We start from the raw sequence: 5,802 nt of genomic DNA on the forward strand, positions 1-5,802 counted from the left end.
ATGAAACATTCTCTCTTTGTTCCATTGTTAGTTCAATACTGAGACAATCTTTTGTTAAATGTGGTCCTCCACACTGCTCACAACTAATTCGTATTGAGTGAATATCTTTAGTCATCTTTTCCATTCGTCTCTCGACAACATCTATCTTTGCGGAAATGGAATCTAAGTCATGGCTAGAATCGGCTCTAGCTGCTTTAGATGATCTAATGATATCTTTTTCTTGGTGCCACTCATGTGAGTGAGAAGTAGTGTTATCAATAATTTTGTAAGCGTCAGTTGCGGTTTTCTTCATAATGGAACCACCAGCTGCTATATCGATGTCTTTCCTTGTAGTGATGTCACATCCTTGGTAGAATATTTGTACTATTTGACAAGTGTCTAAACCATGTTGCGGACATCCTCTTAATAACTTTCCAAATCTTGTCCACGCTTCATATAAAGTTTCATTTGGCTTCTGTGTGAACGTAACAATTTCTCCTTGAAGTCTCACGGCTTTAGATGCCGGAAAGAATTGTTTAAGAAATTTTTCAACTAAAACAACTCATGTATCAATTGCCCCTTTAGGTAACGATTCTAACCAATCTTTAGCTTCTCCCTTTAAAGTCTAGGGAAATAACATGAGATATATCTGTTCATCCTCCACTTCTCTTATTTTGAATAAAGTACAGATCCTATTAAAGGTACAAAGATGTTCGTTTGGATCTTCCTTCGGCGCACCACTAAATTGGCATTGATTAGTCACCATGTGTAGGATTTATCCTTTGATTTCATAATCTGGTGCATTAATGTCAGGTTGAGTAATTGCGTGACCTTGGCCAGTGCGTTTAGCTCGCATTCGGTCTTCCATACTTAGAGGTTCCAGATTCTCCATGATTGAATTTGTTGAATCTGAATCACTAGAGGATTCTGATTTAATGGTTGGTTCCTCAACAATCTCTGTTTGAATGATTGGTGGTTCCGGAGGAAAAATTAATAGTTCAGGATCTATGAATTGTCCCTGAATATTCTCCGGATTCTCAATTGTGAGGTCGGGTTCAAAAAATGGATTATCGGAAATTTGAATTGGAGTACTTGGTCGACTGGATGACGATTCTAAAGAAAAATCAACGACGACAATATTTTCTAGATGTCTTGATCGAGTTCCAGGTGGTGAACGTTTTGCTCGGTGCATTCACTGAATATCCTATTAGTTATAAAAGATAAAAATTATTTAAGTTATCAAAATAATAGACTTTTCTGCTTTTGCCCACGTTTCGAATAGCCAGTAGATGCAGCAGGGAGCCAGAACCCTTTAAATCGGAAGCTCACAACTCAGCCACTAACAAATCCAACTATTACTACGAAGCAGAAAATTTGGATGTCTATCAATTCAACCACTTAAAATAATTTTTTCATTGAAATTTAAAGAAATTTTAGAGAGAAGAAATAGAAAATTCTAAGTCCTAAAAACTAGATCGACGAGAAATAAGAAAGAAAAAGAGCGCGTCGAAAAACGTCGAAAAATAAAAGGTCGAAAAAAATAGGCGTCGAAAAATAAAAATAAGAAAGTAGCTCGTCGAAACTTAAATAGAACTAAAAACTAAGAATTAAAAGTTGCGTCTAAAAATATTAAAGCTTAGAGAAATACTATATCCAAAAACGGCAATAACTTAAAAAGGTACTAAAATCTTAGAACAGCGTCGCAAAATTCTAAAGCACCTAAATCTTAGTCTAAAGAAAAAAAAGCACTTAAGGAATTTTACGGCAAAGCCTAAAAATCTAGAAATAAAAATAACTATGGCACAAACTATGACTTAAAACTAAATACAAACGAAAAATACAAATATTACGAATAAACGATTAAAAAGGTACAAAATATAAAAATATACTTAAAGTTGTAAAAAGTACAATTTTTATAAAAATATTATTTTTATATTATTTATTTTATAAAACTATTAATTTTATAATTTTTAAAACTAAAATAAAACTAACTAATACAAAATAATAAAATTAAAACTAAATAATATAATAATAATACCCTAATTAGGGTTTAATAATAATAATAATTATTATTACCCGTAATTAATGCAGTACGAGAATCAATTAGGGCGTGTCAGAACCCCTCATGCGATCGCATGAAAATTTGCCTTCGGGCTCATGCGATCGCATGAGCTAGGGTTTCGGGCCAGTAAATGGGCTGCTACAGTACGGGCCGAGTATTTTATTTTATATATATATTTTTTTCTGTTTTAATTTTCCGTTTTAATAAATAATTATGTAAATAAATAAAAACTTGTATTTTAAAAACTAAAATAAAAATAAAGAAACTTTATAATTTTATAAATGTATAACAAACTATTAAAAATATATAAATATTTTGTTTTTCTTTTTATATTTTCTTATATTTAAAACGTATTTTTACAAAAGCGTATTTTTATAAAAGGAAACTAAAAATTAATAAAATCCTTTTTTTATATAGCGTTGTGCTTCCGGCGTTTAAGCAAGAATGTTCCCCGGCAGCGGCGCCAAAAATATTTGATGTTATGCGAGGTGTATATAAAATAGTTATATTTTTATAACGAAATACTATTAAATATGATACAATTTTACACAAGATATTTATTTATTTATAGAATGGATATACCTAAACCTTGCTACAACACTTATAGGCAGTGCACCTAATCGTACAGTAGTGTAGTTTTTAGTAAGTCCTGTTCGTTCCACAGGGAAAATTAAACAAGCTTAACGCTACATTAGTTTAAACTATATTTGTAAAAATACAAAAATATATATAAGTAATATTATTATTATAAAAGGGGGTTTTTACCTTTTAATGACCGGTTTGTCGATTTTAAAACTTTAGTCACAGTTAAAACCTAATGTAAAATATTAAAAATAAAAATAACTTAATTTAAAGCGTAAAGTAAATAACGATAATGAATTTGCAATAAATAAAAGTGCGATAAAATAAAATTGCAATAATTAAAAAGTACGATAATTAAAAGTGAAATTAAATACAATGACAATAAATAAAAATGCGATAATTAGAAGTGCAATTAAATATGAAATAAAATGAATTATGCTTATTTAAACTTCCGTAATCATGATGTTTGACATGTTGATTTTAGTTTATTCCCATGGGTTAATTGTCCTTTGTCCTGAATTATTTAATATGTCAGCCTGATTTTTGTCCATAACAGTCCATCAGTCATAAATATAAAGTGTGAGTGTCCTCGTCAAATTATCCTTATATCCGAAGTCAAATATTCCAACTAATTGAGGACTTAAACTGTAACAAGGTCTTAATACTTTGTTTAATAATTACACCAGGATATTGACTGCGTGTAACCCAAAGTTTTAATACTTTGTTAATAATTACGCCAAGTGTCCTTGTACATAATTTCACCCCTGTTTTAATAAGTCTATTAACTATTAATCCATTCTCGTGTCCGGTTAAATGAACGATTATTCGTACATATAAATATCCCGCCCATCGTGTCCGATCGAGTGTATATGATTATTTATAGATACGTCCAATTGTAAATCTTTATATTGAATTAACAAACTATCATTTAGTTAAAAAAAAATATAAAGCCCATTAATAGCCCATAGTCTAATTTCCACAAGTGTCGTTCTTTTGTCCAAACCCCAATTATGGTACAAAGCCCAATTACCCAATTTTAAATATTTTAGTCCAACATCATGATCACTTCGTATTAAATAAGCATAATAATAACTTAGCTACGAGACATTAAATTAAAAATAACATTAACCATAACTTACAGTGATTAAAAATAGCGTAGCGTTACACGGACAGAATTTCGACTTACACCCTTACAACATTCGCTAACATACCCTTATTATTAGAATTTAAAATTAAAATTAAAATTAAAATATAATATATATATATATATATATATATATATATATATATATATATATATATATATATATATATATATGTTTACGTATGAAGGAAGAAGAGAAAAAGATGGATATATGATCAACCAAAACTGCGAATTTATAGGCATGTGGGCTGTCACCTACTGCCATGCGATCGCATGGATTTTTGCCTTCCAGGCCATGCGATCGCATGGCCCATTTTTCCAGCTCACAAGACTTTGGCTCCTAGCTTGCCGACGGTTTTTATTATAATATATAATATATAAATAATTTATATAATTATTTAAATATTATATTTTATTCTTGTGCATAGTAGACTTGTAATTTTTAGTCCGTTGCGTCGAGCGTTTAGAGTTGACTCTGGTCCCGGTTCCGAATTTTCGAACGTCCATGCGTATAATTTAATATCTTGTACTTTGCGTTTCGCATTTTATACTCTTGTAATTTTGAGACGTTTCTTATCAATAATTGGAACCACTTTGATTGTATTTTGTACTTTTGAGCTTTTTGGTCGTTTGCGTCTTCAAATCGTCGAATCTGTCTTTTGTTTTCACCTTTTATTATTTAAACGAATATCACTTGTAAATAGAACAATTGCAACTAAAAGCTTATCTTTCTTGAGGGATAATGCTATTAAATATATGTTCATTTTTAGCATTATCAGAAGTCGAGTCGACAAACAGCTTGCTTTAAGAGAGTACGACACCAATACTGGTAACAGTCGTGTTACCAACCTTTACGACAATCTCGAGTACCTCTACGAAAAGCAAAAAGAAAAGAACGAGCGATATGAGAAGTTTATGAAAGAGTCTCTCGACTCTCAAACTGAAAGGCTAGAGAAACTTGTGAAGGATAACATGGAAAAAGTGATGAAGCAGTTTGAGGACGAGAAGAAGAAATATGAAGACTACTTCAATCTTAATATTTCTTAGTTATTTTTCCATTTTCCATCGATGTAAAGGCTATGCCTTAAACTATTTTCTATTTTCGAATCGTGTATTAAAAGGCTTATTTAACGCCTCATTCCTTAATAATATAAAGTGTTTTATTTATATCATGTGATATCAATACTTTATCTTATTCATACTTGTAATTGCTCAAACCCATAATTTGTTAACTTATCCGACTTATGTCAACTTCTATATAGCAACATCATGGTTCATCCAGCTGCACCTACTGTTAACAATATCGTGTTGACTACCGAGCAATTCCAACAGTTACTCACTGCCACACAAGGTAACGCTCAAGCTAATAATGTTAATCCTCAACTGAAACCTTGTTCATACAAGGACTTTACAAACTGCCATCCTCCCTCATAAAAGGGAAATGAATAAGCTGTCGAACTAGTTCGTTGGTTCGAGAAGATGGAGTCTATTTTCCTTGTTTGCAACTGTGGTGATGACGATCAAGTAAAGTATGCCACAGGCTCATTAGGTGGTAATGCTTTAACTTGGTGGTCTGCTCATGCCAAGTCCGTAGGGATTGACAATGCTAATGCAATTCCATGGGACGAACTCAAAAGCATGATGATTAATAAATTCTGCCCTCGAAGTCAAGTTCAGAAACTTGGAGCTGAGTTCTAGGAACTCAAGGTGAAGGAAACTGATATTGAAAGCTACACCAACCGTTATCTTGAGCTTTCTACTCTATGTTCCGAGATTTTTCCTACCAAAGCTAGAAGGATTGAAAGGTATATCGAAGGTCTTCTCGAAGATGTTCAGGGGAATGTTATTGCTGCCGAGAAGGTTACTCTGGATGATGTGATTCTCATGGCACAAAATCTAATGTTAGCCAAAAGAAGAAGAGCATCGGCCATTAAGCCTGTTGACACTAAGGGTAATGAAGGAAAAAGGAAGTTTGAGCCATCTCAAGGTTCGACTCAGAACGTTGGTAAGAAGCCTACGGATAGTAAAAGGTCGA

The 5,802-nt window shown here is 32.1% G+C and overlaps 1 non-coding gene across 1 annotated transcript; it reads left to right on the forward strand.

The window, feature by feature from the left end:
• Positions 1-380: 380 nt before the first annotated feature.
• Positions 381-487, forward strand: LOC139850764 (small nucleolar RNA R71). Its single transcript, XR_011760145.1, has one exon. It is a non-coding gene; the product is annotated as a small nucleolar RNA R71 (small nucleolar RNA).
• Positions 488-5,802: the final 5,315 nt, after the last annotated feature.

Source organism: Rutidosis leptorrhynchoides, chromosome 5 (assembly GCF_046630445.1).
Source record: "Rutidosis leptorrhynchoides isolate AG116_Rl617_1_P2 chromosome 5, CSIRO_AGI_Rlap_v1, whole genome shotgun sequence".
Classification (NCBI taxonomy): domain Eukaryota; kingdom Viridiplantae; phylum Streptophyta; class Magnoliopsida; order Asterales; family Asteraceae; genus Rutidosis; species Rutidosis leptorrhynchoides.